Here is a 14,082-nt window from a genome sequence, read left to right on the forward strand (position 1 = left end):
GAGGGTCCCCTATCACTGAAAGATCATTGCCATTTTATGTTTCAAATGAAAATGTGGTCTTTCAGATTATCTCTTAAAGGGGTCATGCGGATTTAGATTTCTTATGAAATTCTGATGCCTGTGAGGTAAATCCTTTCCCTTTAGGTAAAATCCGCATGGTGCTCACTCTAGGTAAGGGGACACCTTATGTGGTCTAGTGGAAAAACACAGGACTGGTAATCAGGAGACCTGAGTTCTAGTCCTGGCTCTGCCATTTGCCTGCTGGGTGACTTGACACAGATCACTTAACTTCTCTTGGGCCTCAGTTTCCTCACCTGTAAAATGGGGATAAAATTCCTGCAATGCCCCCGTTTTAGACTGTGAGCTCCATATAGAGACTGCGGCTGATGTATCTGCCCCTATGCTTTGCATAATGTTTGGCACATTGCAGTTAATAAATACCATTATCACCATCATCATTGTTTACTGCTATGGGACAACCAATGTGATGGGTTTGAATTTTATTCAACATGGTCTAGTGGCTACAGCCCAGGCCTGGGAGTTAGAAGGACCTGGGTTTTGTCCCAGGAATGCCACTTGTCTGCAGTGTGACCTTGGGCAATTCACCTAAATTTTCTGCGCCTGATATTGATATCAGAGATATCAATCTGTAAAATGGAGATTAAGACTGTGAGCCCTGTGTGAGAGATGGACTCTGTCCAGCCTGATTACCTTGTAACTACCCCTATTGTGGACAGGGAATGTGACTATTTATTGTTGTATCTTACTCTACCAAGCTCTTAGAACAGTGCTCTGCACACAGTAAGCGCTCAATAAATATGATTGAATGAATGAATGAACAGTACCTGGCACATAGTACGTGCTTATCAAATACCACTAAAAAAATTGCTCCGTATAGCAGAATCACCACATTCTCTGCCCTGAATTTGAAGAGGCGTAAGAAAGAGGAAGTGGTCTTGAAAGTCAGGACTTAGATTTTTGAGGACCTTTTTGACTAGGACAAAGTTGAAAGGGACGAGAAAGACAAAAATATCCCCCCATTCAACTCCACATGCCCCAGAGAATAGCCCTCTAATTCAAAATTGGATAGCTTTGACTTGTTCTCTCCCTCTGGATTTGTGGTTTGTTTGCCAAGTTGCAATCATATTTGACTGCCAACATGAAGCCGACTCTTTGATTGGATAAGAAAGAAGGCTGAATATGCTGACATTTATCATCTAAATAATGTTCGAAGTGATGCCCTCCTAACAGAGTCCGATTGACAGTCCGGAAGCTAATCAGCCAGGAATATAAATTCAACCAAAGCAATGATGTTGAGTGGCACTAACACGACATTAAGGGTTTGAAAGCACTTCCATTAAAATGCCATTTCTCAGGGGGTTAAGACTTGGTACTAAAAATGAGTTTCTGCTGTTTGATATTCTCAGCCATGAAATGAATTTTATTTCCTTTTGCAGTACTTGAGCAAAATCTAGTTCAATGCTTCCTGGTTACAGAAGGCATTAAATAAAGGGTGTTTGGGGCAATTTGAGAATACTTCCTATTGAATATCAGAAGCTCCATGAACCTTATTTTTTTTACGGTATTTGTTAAGTGCTTACTATGACCCAGGCACTGTACTAAGCCCTGGGCTATATACAAACTGATCATGTTGGACACACTCCCTGACCCATATGGGCCTCACAGTCTTAATTTTCATTTTGCAGTTGAGGAAATGGAGGCACAGAGAAGTTAAGTGATGTGCCCAAGGTCACACAGCAGGCAAGTAGTGGAGTCAGGATCAGAACAGGATAGATCCTCTGATTCCTAGGCCTGTGCTTCATCCACTAGGCCATGCTGCTTTTCTAGTTGAAAAATAAAAATAAAAAAGTATTCAGTTTGTCTTGTTGGATGGCACGCTTTTTTTACAATTAGGTAAGCTTGTTTACGATTCACTGCATAGAGTCTGTAGAAAATTATTTCTAAACACCTGACAAAATGAGTGTGTGTGTGTGTGTGTGTGTGTGTATTTAGGCACAAAAATATTATTACCTGCATCTATCAATCCCTGGGGAATGATGCCCAGCACAGGACTGCCACCTCAACCTGAGTTGTATATGTGAGCCTGTTGTTGGGTAGGGACCATCTCTATATGTTGCCGACTTGTACTTCTCAAGCGCTTAGTACAGTGCTCTGCACATAATAAGCACTCAATAAATACGATTGAATGAATGAATGCTAAGGACATTTTGAGCTAATCTTCCCCCTCCCCTTCCACATTATTCCAAACAGAAATATCCCCTCTTATAAATGAGATGCTCTTGAAATATACTTCTGAGGAATCATTCAATTTTATGCCAGGACGGTTTGCAGATGCAGCTTTATGGGTAGATTTCCGAACGATCAAAGTATATCTAGTTTAGAGAAAATGCTATCTCATTAGAAATGGCTCCTTTTTTCACACTCTTCTGGATGGGGTGATTTTGAAATGTGTGGCAATTTGCTGAGCAAATGACAATAATCTTCCTGAAAACTTAGATTCTTCCGAATAATTGGAAAAAAATATGTACGTCACTGGGGCTCAGTGCTATTGGATGAGCTGTATTGTGGGAGTAAAGACTAGCGTTGACAGAAATCAGCCCAGTTCCTCTGCTTCATTGTTTTGCCTTGATCTGAGTTGTCCCGTATGACCTGTGTGGTTTACAGCTTTATACTGCTTATGTTGATGCTCTGACCTACGTAACATCCTTGCTGCTAATGATGCCTCTGTAATATAACGCTGTTATATTGCTACTGCCATCTCCCGAGTCACAGAAGCTCCACAGCCATCTCTACCATTTGTCGATTAAATTTTGCCCTTCCTCTCCACTTGTGTATCTTTACATAATTAAATATACAGTCAATTATTTACCCTGATTACTCTTTTTAAATTTTTTTTCTGTCCCCCAATAGATTGAAAGTCTCAGACTAAGCTCCACTTTTCCTCATCTCCCACTCCCTTCCGCGTCATCCTGACTTGCTCCCTGTGCTCTTCCCTCCTCTCCCTGCTCCATAGCACTTATATATACCTGTAATTATATTTATTTATATTGATGTCTTTTTACTTGTATTGATGTCTTTTTCCCCCCTCTAAACCTTGAGCTCACTGTGGGCAGGGATTATCTCTCTTTATTGCTGTATTATACTTTCCCAAGTGCTTAGTATAGTGTTCTGCACACAGAAAGTGTTCAATAAATTTGATTGAATGAATGAAAGTAAACTTGTTGAGGGCAGGGAATGTCTTTTGTTCCTATTGTACTACCCAAAGCACTCAGTACAGTGCCTGGTATCCAGGGAGCACTCAATAAATACAATTATTACTAATCAATCAATCAATGGCATTTATAGAGCACTTTCTGAATCCAGAACACTGTGCTATCTGATTGGGAGAATACAATTCAACAGAGTTGGTAAATAGGTTTCCTGCCTATAATAAATCAGTTTGTGCCTTAGTAGAGAGAACATGGTCCTGGGAGTCCGAAGAACCTGGGTTCTTATCCTGACTCCACTGCTTGTGAGACCCTGGCCAGGTCGCATGGCTCAGTGGAAAGAGCCTGGGCTTTGGAGTCAGAGGTCATGGGTTCAAATCCCGGCTCCACCAATTGGAAGCTGTGTGACTTTGGGCAAGTCACTTAACTTCTCTGTGCCTCAGTTTCCTCATCTGTAAAATGGGGATTAAGACTGTAAGCCCCCCGGGGCTGATCACCTTGTAAATTCCCCAGCGCTTTGAACAGTACTTTGCACATAGTAGATGCTTAATTAATGCCATTATTATTATTAAGTCACATAACTTCTCTGTGCCTCATTTACTTTATAAACTGGGGATTAAGACTGTGAGCCCCATGTGAGACATGGACTGTGTCCAACCCGATTAACTTGTATCTACCCTAGTGCTTAATATAGTCCCTGGTACATACTAATAATAATAATAATGATGACATTTGTTAAGTGCTTACTATGTGTAAAGTACTATTCTAAAGTGCTTAACCAGTACCATTTTAAAAAGAAATACAAAAAAATGAGCTTACAGTCTTGTGGGACTGCGTTTTTACTACACAAATTGCAATCCCAAAACGTTTGAGTCTTAAAATCCAAGATTATTTCTAATTTATCTTGTTTTCCCATAGAAGTGGTGGTGACCATGATGATAATGATGATGATTTCTGGCTTTAAAGTGCCTACTCTGTGTGAGCGCACTACTAAGTACTGAGGAAAGCACAGGCCTCACAGACACCGCAGTACCATTGAGGAGAACTGCAGGGATCAGGGATAATAATAATAATGGCATTTATTAAGCACTTACTATGTGCAAAGCACTGTTCTAAGCGCTGGGGGAGTTATAAGGTTATCAGGTTGTCCCATGGGGGCTCACAGTTTTAATCCCCATTTTACAGATGAGGGAACTGAGGCACAGAGAAATTAAGTGACTTGCCCAAAGTCACACAGCTGACAATTGGCGGAACCGGGATTTGAACCCACGACCTCTGACTCCAAAGCCCGGGCTCTTTCCACTGAGCCACGCTGCTTCTCTCTCTTGTCAGGGTGAGGGTGGCCCTCGTGAATACCAGACAAGGAGATGCACGTGATGTCACACACATTCGTTACACTCGAGATCTAGAGTGACGAGATGAGATCCCGTGAGCCACTTTGCAGAACTACTCTGATTTTTGCATAATCGTCATATCAGTGGTGTCTATTGGGTACTTACTGTGTGCAGAGCACTGTATTAAGTGCTTGGTCCAAAAGCATTTCTCCAGTGAAAGGGGGAGAACATCTGAACCTCCATTTTTTTTAATGATGTTAAAGTGCTTATTATGTGCCAGTTACTGTACTAAGCACTGGGGTAGATACAAGGTAATCAGGTTGAACACAGTCCATGTCCCACATCATGCTCACAGTCTTAAATCCCCATTTTACCGATGAGGTAACTGAAGCCCAGAGAAGTGAAGCGGCTTGCCCAAGGTCACATAGAGAACAGAGAAGCAGCATTGCTCAGTGGAAAGAGTACTGGCTTTGGAGTCAGAGGTCATGGGTTCAAATCCCAGCTCTGCTAATTGTCAGCTGTGTGACTTTGGGCAAGTCACTTAAATTCTCTGTGCCTCAGTTACCTCATCTGTAAAATGGGGATTAAGACTGTGAGGCCCACATGGGACAACCTGATCAACTTGTATCCCCCCAGAGCTTGGAACAGTGCTTTGCACATTCAATCAATCAATCAATCAATCAATTGTATTTATTGAGTGCTTACTGTGTGCAGAGCACTGTACTAGGCACTTGGGAAGTATAAGTTGGCAACATACAGAGACAGTCCCTACCCAACAGTGGGCTCACAGTCTAGAAGGGGGAGACAGAGAACAAAACAAAACATATTAACAAAATAAAATAAATAGAATAGATATGTACAAGTAAAATAAATAAATAAATAGAGTAATAAATCCTTACAAACATATATACATATATACAGGTGCTGTTGGGAAGGGAAGGAGGTAAGGCGGGGGGGGGGGGGGGATGGAGGGGGAGAGGAAGGAGGGGGCTCAGTATGGGAAGGCCTCCACATAGTACATAGGCCTCCTTGCACATAGTAAGCGCTTAACAAATACCATCATCATTATTATTATAGTGGAGCAGAATTAGAACCCAGGTCCTCTGACTCCCAGGCCTGTGCTCTTTCTATTAGGCCATGCTTCTTCCCACTATTCCCCTCCCAGGCTCATATAAACTCTGGTGCCAAGTCTGAACATTGGAATATCAGAATGCATCTGAACAGTGGTGGGAGGCTCGCAGCTGATAATAGGAGGTAAGAATGCCCTGTATTGGAGCCGGGCAGGAGACGGATTAGCTGAAAACTGGATTTTTCATTGCCAGATCAGAAGGTCAGCCTCCCTAGTCAAGCCAGTCACACCCACCATTTGAAATATTGTAAACTGGGATTCTGTCTGTGGACCAGGAGTCCTACCTGGAATGCCGGACAGGGAGGGAGGAGATACCTCAATCTCAGGCTCAGTTATCTGTCAAGATATATAAACCCAAAACTGCCTCTTCCCCTCCCTAGCTCCTGGACCTTGGCTTTTCTCCCTCCAGCACAGTCCCTCATGACATTCAGATCTTGCACCCTCCCCTGCCCCAGTCACCGTGCTACTCTTTCTATTCTGTCTCCTTTTAACTTATTTTTAAAAAATGTATATATTTTCCCTCCGTCTTAGATTGTGAGACCCATGTGCGACAGTGACTGTGTCTGTTCTGATTGACTACGTCCAGCACAGCTTGGCACATAGGAAGCACTTAACACATACCACAATTATTATTGTTATTGTTATCATTATTGTTAATAACAGCTGCTACTAATGTTAAGGTCAGGGGTTCAAATCCCCAGCTCCTCCAATTGTCAGCTGTGTGACTTTGGGCAAGTCACTTAATAGAAATAATAATAATAATGATAGCATTTATTAAGCACAGCACTGTTCTAAGCGCTGGGGAGGTTACAAGGCGATCAGGTTGTCCCACTGGGGGCTCCCAGTCTTCATCCCCATTTTACAGATGAGGGAACTGGGGCGCAGAGAAGTTAAGTGACTTGCCCAAAGTCATACAGCTGACAGTTGGCGGAGCTGGGATTTGAACCCATGACCTCTGACTCCCAAAGCCCGGGCTCTTTTCTTCTCTGTGCCTCAGTTACCTCATCTGTAAAATGGGGATTAAGACTGTGAGCCCCAGGTGGGACAACCTGATCACCTTGTAACCTCCCCAGTGCTTAGAACAGTGCTTTAAACATAGAAAGTGCCTAATAAATGTCATTATATTATTATTATTATTATTATTATTATTATTATTATTATTATGTTCCATCGGGAGCCTCACTGCTGTTGGTGCTGCCTCCCTGGCTTCTTTCAGAGCCTGTGGATCCTGCCTTCTGGAGCCTGGCAGCAGTGCAGAGGGGTTGGGGTATAGGCAGAGCAGCAAGCTTTCTTGAAAGGCAGCATTGCCTAGTGGATAGAGCACAGGCCTGGGAGGTAGAAGGACTTGGGTTCTCATCCCGGCTCTGCCACTTGTCTGCTGTGTGGTCTTGGGCAAGTTACTAAATTCTCTGGGCCTCAGTTACCTCATCTGTAAAATGGAGATTAAGACTGTGAGCACGATGTACTCTACCCCCCATCCCCGCCCCACAGCATTTGTTTATATATGTACATATCTATAATTCTATTTATGTTTATTAATGCCTATTTTACTTGTTCTAACGTGTATTTCTATCTCTATATTTCTACTGATGCTAAGGATGCCTCTTTACTTATTTTGATGCCTGTCTCCCCCACTTCTAGACTGTGAGCCCGTTGTGGGTAGGGATTGTCTTTCTTTGTTGCTGAATTGTATTTTCCAAGAGCGATCTGCACACAGTAAGTGCTCAATAAATGTGATTGAATGAATGTCTTTCTTTGTTGCTGAATTGTATTTTCCAAGAGCGATCTGCACACAGTAAGTGCTCAATAAATATAATTGAATGAATGAATAAAAGGGATTGTGCCCAATCTTATTACCATGTATCTACCCCAGTGCTTAGAATGGCACATGACACATAGTAACTGCTTAACAAATACCACAGTTTTTATTATTGTTATTATTAGGAGGGAAGAAGGCCCAATATAGCTGCCCAGCTCCCCCTGCCCTCTTCCCCTCCTGTTTTGTCTTTGCAGCCTTGTACATATCTATTCTATTTATTTTATTTTGTTAGTATGTTTGGTTTTGTTCTCTGTCTCCCCCTTTTAGACTGTGAGCCCACTGTTGGGTAGGGACTGTCTCTATATGTTGCCAATTTGTACTTCCCAAGCACTTAGTACAGTGCTCGGCACATAGTAAGTGCTCAATAAATACGATTGATGATGATGATGATGACCAAATGGGGCAGGTGGAATTGGGCAGCATTGGCCGCCACCAGATCTCTGCTGGATCATTGCAGTGGTTGTTAAAAATATGAATCAGTTAAAAATCAATCCACTGATAATATTTCTTGAGCACTTACTGGGTGCAGAATCCTGTCCTAAGTGCTTGGGAGAGTATACTTCAGTGTACTTCAGTACACTTGGTAAACATAATCCCTGTCCACAAGGACCTTATGGTCAACATAGAAATGAAAGAGAGGGCGTGGGGAACAGAGCAGGGAGATGGGGGCTTGAGTCTGGGGTAAGGGGAGAGTACCCTGGAAATCAAGGGCCAGGAACCAGAAGGACTGGACCTGGTGGGGTGAGAGGGGAGTGGAGCAAATATGGTGAAGCAAAAACCCGAGAGGAAGTGATTTCCTCCAAACTGCGGCATAACCTTAGGTCCTGCGCTGTGGTATCTGGAATCCTGGGGGAGACTAGCTCTACCTAAGAGTATTGTCCATAAAGATTAGAGATGAGAAATGAAACTCCAATCCATACTTCACTCTGCTGCCCTGATCATTTCCTTACAAAAACGTTCAGGTCATATTTCCCCACTCCTCAAGAACCTCCAGAGGTTGCCCATCCAACTCCACATCAAACAGAAACTCCTTGTTGTTGTTGTCGCCTTATGCAGCCGAGTCGTGTCCGACCCATAGCAACGCCGTGGAAGCATCTCTCCCAGAACGCCTCACCTCCATCTGCAATCGTTCTCGTAATGTAGCCATAGAGTTTTCTTGGTAAAAATATGGAAGTGGTTTATCATTGCCTCCTTCCGCGCAGTAAACCTGAGTGTCAGCCTTCGACTCTCTCCCCTGCTGCTGCTGCCGCCCAGCACAGGTGAGTTTTGAGTTGTAGCAGATTGCCTTCCACTTGCTAGCTACTGCTCAAGCTAGGAATGGAATGGGTAAGCCTCTGCTTGACTCTCCCTCACATAGTCAAGACTGGTAGACGACTGGACCAGATGTGACCCTGAGAGGTCAGAAACTCCTTACCACTGGCTTTAAAGCACTCAGTCACCTTGACCCCTACTAGCTCACCTTGCTACTCTCCTATTACAACCCAGCCTGCACACTTCACTCCTGTACTGCTACCTAACTTCCAGAGTAAGTGCTCAGTGAATATAATTGACTGACTGACTGACTGAAATTACTCATCCCCCGCATCTTACCTCCTTCCCTTCCCCACAGCACCTGTATATATGTATATATGATTGTACATATTTATTACTCTATTTATTTTACTTGTACCTATCTATTCTATTTATTTTATTTTGTTGGTATGTTTGGTTTTGTTCTCTGTCTCCCCCTTCTAGACTGTGAGCCCACTAATGGGTAGGGACTGTCTCTATATGTTGCCAGCTTGTACTTCCCAAGCGCTCTGCACACAGTAAGCGCTCAATAAATACGATTGATTGATTGATTGATTGATCTCCAATTTGGTTTGGCAAGACTCTCCCCTCCTGAGCTAGTCTCTCCTTTCCCTCTCCTGTGTTTGGAATAAAATAGCCTAAATGTAAGGTTTCAGGCTTTTGGTCTTGTGGCCACTAGTTGGTTCCTTGAATTGCCTTGGGCTAGGAAAAAAAGTTTGTGGCTTTGAAGGAGGGAGGGACATGGTAGAGTGAGACTGCCTCTACTGCTGCTTTGCAAAAGGGCCCGAAGCCATCCTTCGAGGGGCTAATCCAGGCCTGTGCAAAAGCCTTCCACTTGGACTTCTCTCATTTTAATTACTGTCAGTTGTATTCCATGTTTGGAAAGCCTTTTCAAGTCTCTACATTAAAAATTTATCAACTCAAACTGAAACATAGGAACATTCCTCAGTGATTCCTTCTTAACCTGAAACAATAAATAGGAAGTCAGGATGATTATACTATTTTGTTCCTTTCTAACTTTGCAAAGATTCATTGGGTCGAATTTTCCCTTTGCCAATTCCTGGTAGTAATTTAAGCACTTCCACAAGTATGCTAATGACTTTGGGCCTCTAGGGAACCACTTAGTGACCTGGCCAGACTCCTACCCTGCTTCACAGTGGGAGGGGATGTTGCTCCCTTTGTACAATTGGAAGGATAGATTGGGCCACTCTTCTTCAGGAAACTCTGGTCTTATGTTTGTGAATGGGGGGCACCTTGGAGGAGAGGTAGAGAAGCAGCATGGCCTAGTGGATAGAGCACAAGCCTGAGAGTCAGAAGGACCTGGATTCCAATCGTGATCCTGCCACTTGTCTGCTGTGTGACATTGGGAAAGTTAGTAAACAGGCAAATCACAATTTCATTGTGCTTCAACCTGTAAAATGGAGGTTAAACACCTGTTCTTCCACCACTTAGTTTGTGAGCCCCAGGGGGGATAGAGATTGGGTCTGACCTAATTAACTTGTACCTACCTTAGCATTTCGTATAGTGGTTGACCGATAGTAAGCAGTTAGCAACTACCACAATTATTATTAATAATTATGTTGTGGGAAAGAAGGAAGCAGAGGTGAGTCTGGAGGGTTCATTCATTCAGTTGGATTTATTGAGTGCTTACTGTGTGCAAAACACTGTGCTAAGCACTAGGGAGAGTACAGTGTAACAAAAAACAGACACAGTCCTGCCCATAGTGCCCTTCTGGGACCTCCGGAGCCTTAATATTGGCTGAAGCTTAGCTCCCTCAGGTCTTCTGATTGAAGGCGGAGGGAGGCTATAATAATGATGACATTTATTAAGTGCTTACTATGTGCGAAGCACTGTTCTAAGCGCTGGCTATGAGAGTTTTGTTCAATTCTGGTGGGAATTAAACAATCAATCAATTGTATTTATTGAGTATTTATTATGTGTAGAGCACTGTACTAAGCTCTTGAGAGAATAGAATATTACAGAGTTGGTAGACATGCTCCCTACACAGAAGGAGCTTTACAGTCTAGAAGGGGAGACAGGCAGTAATATAAATAAATAAATTACATATCTGTACATAATGTTGTGGGGCCGAGACTGGGGTGAATAAAAGGTGCACATCCAAGTGTGACAGAGATGCAGAAAGGAGTGGGACAAGATGAAATGAGAGCTTAGTCTGGGAAGGCCTCTTGGAGGAGATGTGATAAGGCTTTGAAGTTGGGGAGAATGATCATTTGTCAGTTATGTCGGGGAAGAGAGTTCTGGCATCAGCTTGCTTGTCTTACGGATAGGTTCAATCCCACTTGGTGTGATTACTGATGTTCCCATTTATTTCAACACTTCTGCTTTTGGAGACTAGATAAGGAAACATAAAAGGAAAATCTGCATGTGGTATATGAAAGCACTTTTGCATCTTGGGACCATGGCATGTCTGCAATGGGACGATCCATAGAGACCCAAGAGTATTGATCTTTCTGATTGGGCCATTCCTCTGTGTAGAAAGACATGGCTGCCTGCTGACTCTCTCTGGTTCATTTCCTCTGGTGATGATGATGATGGCATTTACTAAGCGCTTACTATGTGCCAAGCACTGTTCTATGCACTGGGGAGGTTACAAGGTGATCAGGTTGTCCCACAGGGGGCTCACAGTCTTCATCCCCATCTTCCAGATGAGTGAACTGAGGCACAGAGAAGTTAAGTGACTTGCCCAAAGTCACATAGCTGACAAGTGACGGTGCCGGGATTAGGACCCACGACCTCTGACTCCCAAGCCCAGGTTCTTTCCACGGAGCCACGCTGTTTCTCTGGTCCATTTACTAGCCACCCACCCCCTCCTCCACCCCCCACAGCCCACATTCATCTCATACAGGCTCCTCTGCAGACTCAGGAAGCCAGCTGTAATGGGAAATTAAAAGGCTTATTCTTCCCCAAAATCAGTTCCCCTAAATTTAGAGATGCCAGATGTTTAGAGAGTCTCTGAAAAATATCCCAAATGTGTAGGTGATTCTCTGAGTTCTTTGCTCTGCTCTGTTCAGGGCCCCCCTTCACTCTGTAATTTTGCAGACTCTCCCCTTATTCTAGAGGGGAACATACGGAATGGACTAGAGTCATGTAAAATGGATCAGAAAGGGGATTCTTTCCCTGACCAGAGGTTTGTTCATTTCTTCTAGCTGTCACCCAACACCTTCTGCCAGTCAATTGTATTTATTGAGCGTTTTCTGTGTTCAGAGCACAGTACTAAGCACTTGGGAGAGTACAATACAACAATATAATAGACACAGACCCTGCCCAGAATGAATTTACAGTCTAGAGGATAAGCTTACAGTCTAGAGGACTTCTGCTGCTGCTCCCAGAGTATGCTTTTCTGGGAAGTTCAGCCTAAATAAGGCAACCCCCAGGAATAAACTAACTTGTGTTGAGACATGAATATGCTACAAGGAGAGTTAATACTCTATTAAACAGGGCTAGGAGCTATTCCCTAACAGCATGGTGTAGTGGATGGATCACAGGCCTGGGAAACAGAAGGTCTTGGGTTGTAATCCTGGCTTCACCACTTGTCTGCTGTGTGATCTTGGGAAGGCACGGGAGTCACTTCACTTCTCTGTATCTCACTTACCTCATCGAATAATTATGGTATTTGTTAAGTGCTTACTAAGTGCCGGGCATTGTACTAAGCCCTGGGGTGGAGACAATAAAATTGGGTTGGACACAGTCCCTGTTCCACTTGGGGCTCACAGTCTCAAACTCCATTTTGCAGACGAGGTAACCGAGGCACAGAGAAGTCAAGTGACTTGCCCAAGGTCACACAGCAGGCAAGTGGCAGAGCCGGGATTAGAACCCAGTGATCTTCTGATTCCCAAACGTGTGCTCTATCTACTTTGCCATGCTGCTTCTCAACACTTTAAGCATACATTCAAATATATGTCCTTCCAAGTCAAATAATTTAGTACTTATATTGAAAAATCGTGTGTGTGTGTGTGTGTGTGTGTGTGTGTGTGTTTGTGTGTGGCTGAAAAGGACAATTAGGGGCCCACAATCTTGGCTACACTGTGCACCCGAAAAGACCGTCCATTGTTGTGCTGTCATGTTTAATATATTCGGCACCTTATGGTGTTTTCTGTTTTGTCTCCTTGCCTCTCATTCTGTACAAAGGTTTTGCTCAAAGAACCACTCCTTTTATTGAAAATCATAAACCATTCAACCCTAGGCAATTGACTCCCAATTTCCAGCTGGGGAAAGCAGCATTGTTGACATGAGATCATTTTGGCTGCTAGGTTACTGACTGCATCCCAGAACTTCGTTGTTTGTGATCTTGTCTTGCCATTTGATTTGAGTGTGGCCCTTAAAAGATGTTGATCAAACGGCATTTAATAACATTAGATTTAAAATGAATACACATCGATGTGTGTTTTCTACTCTCTTCTTTTCATTCATTCATTCAATCGCATTTATTGAGCGCTTACTGTGTGCAGAGCACTGTACTAAGCACTTGGGAAGTACAAGTCGGCAACATATAGAGACGGTCTCTACCCAACAACGGGCTCACAATCTAGAAGGGGGAGACAGACAACAAAACCCCAGCTCTCAAATTGGCATTTTGCACTATCTAAATACTCCAACTAAACCCTCTTTTCCTCAGCTTCCCCTCCCTTCTGCATCACCTCAACTTGTTTCCTCTGCTCTTCCCCCTCTCTCCCCACCCCACAGCAAATATGTACATGTATGTATCTATAATAAAAATAATACTAATAATAATGATGATGGCATTTGTTAAGTGCTTACTACGTTCGAAGCACTGTTTTAAGTGCTGGGAGGATACAAGGTGATCAGGTTGTCCCACATGGGGCTCACAGTCTTCACCCCCATTTTACAGATGAGGTAACTGAGGCACAGAGAAGTTAAATTACTTGCCCAAAGTCACACAGCTGACAAGTGGCGGAGCCGGGATTAGAACCCATGACCTCTGGCTCCCAAGCCCGGGCTCTTTCCACTGAGCTGTGCTGCTTCTATAATTCTATTTATTTATATTGATGCCTGTTTACTTGTTTTGATGTCTGTTTCCCCTACTCTAGACTGTAAGCCCCTTGTGCGCAGGGATTGTCTCTCTTTATTGCTGTATTGTACTTTCCAAGCACTTACTACAGTGCTCTTCACACAGTAAGCACTCAATAAATACCACAGAATGAATGAGTGAATACTGACCACACCCTTGTCGTGTTTATGTCTATTTCCTGTATGTTCTATTTACTTTCTCCTAACTGCAATTTACTTTAGTGCCTGTACCCC

General features: G+C 43.3%; 1 protein-coding gene across 4 annotated transcripts in view; it reads right to left on the minus strand.

The window, feature by feature from the left end:
- Nucleotides 1-14,082, minus strand: part of KCNMB2 (potassium calcium-activated channel subfamily M regulatory beta subunit 2) — a 314,334-nt gene that overhangs the window by 1,400 nt on the left and 298,852 nt on the right. The window lies entirely within an intron of this gene.

Source organism: Tachyglossus aculeatus, chromosome 1 (assembly GCF_015852505.1).
Source record: "Tachyglossus aculeatus isolate mTacAcu1 chromosome 1, mTacAcu1.pri, whole genome shotgun sequence".
Lineage (NCBI taxonomy): Eukaryota > Metazoa > Chordata > Mammalia > Monotremata > Tachyglossidae > Tachyglossus > Tachyglossus aculeatus.